The sequence below is a fragment of the Penaeus monodon genome, chromosome 19 (assembly GCF_015228065.2).
Source record: "Penaeus monodon isolate SGIC_2016 chromosome 19, NSTDA_Pmon_1, whole genome shotgun sequence".
In the NCBI taxonomy this organism is placed as follows: Eukaryota; Metazoa; Arthropoda; class Malacostraca; order Decapoda; family Penaeidae; genus Penaeus; species Penaeus monodon.
The window spans coordinates 37,845,320-37,845,766 of record NC_051404.1 but is presented as its reverse complement, the minus strand read 5'-3'; positions in this window follow the sequence as shown (position 1 = coordinate 37,845,766).

Here is a 447-nt window from a genome sequence, read left to right as displayed (position 1 = left end):
CAAGATAAAACCCAGGGAACGACCTGGCTCCTCGTTATCCGAAGCCTCTGCCAAGACGTATGCGGCCGTCGTGAGGGACCTGAGAGGCTGATGCTCGGTTCACCCACTCCTCTGATTTAGTTATCAGCCTCCTCGAAGGTCTCAGGAGGAGCAATTAGGCGCAGCTCTCATCTCTGAAGTATCTCGGGCCTGATGTATGCGCCGCTGTCGAGGGACCAACAGGTAGCGGAGAATAATTCGCTTTCGGATGGGGGTGAGGGGGTGGGGGGGTGGGGGTGGGGGGTGAGGGGGTGGGGGGGTAGATGGGGGGTTGGGGTGGGGGTGGGTAGATGGGGGTTCAGAGGGGGTTGGGTGGGGTGGGGGGTAGGGGTGGGAAGGGAGGAGGGAGGTTAATGAAGATGACTTCATTACGCTTTATGTCCCCCTAATGGGGGTCTTTTGGGGCGA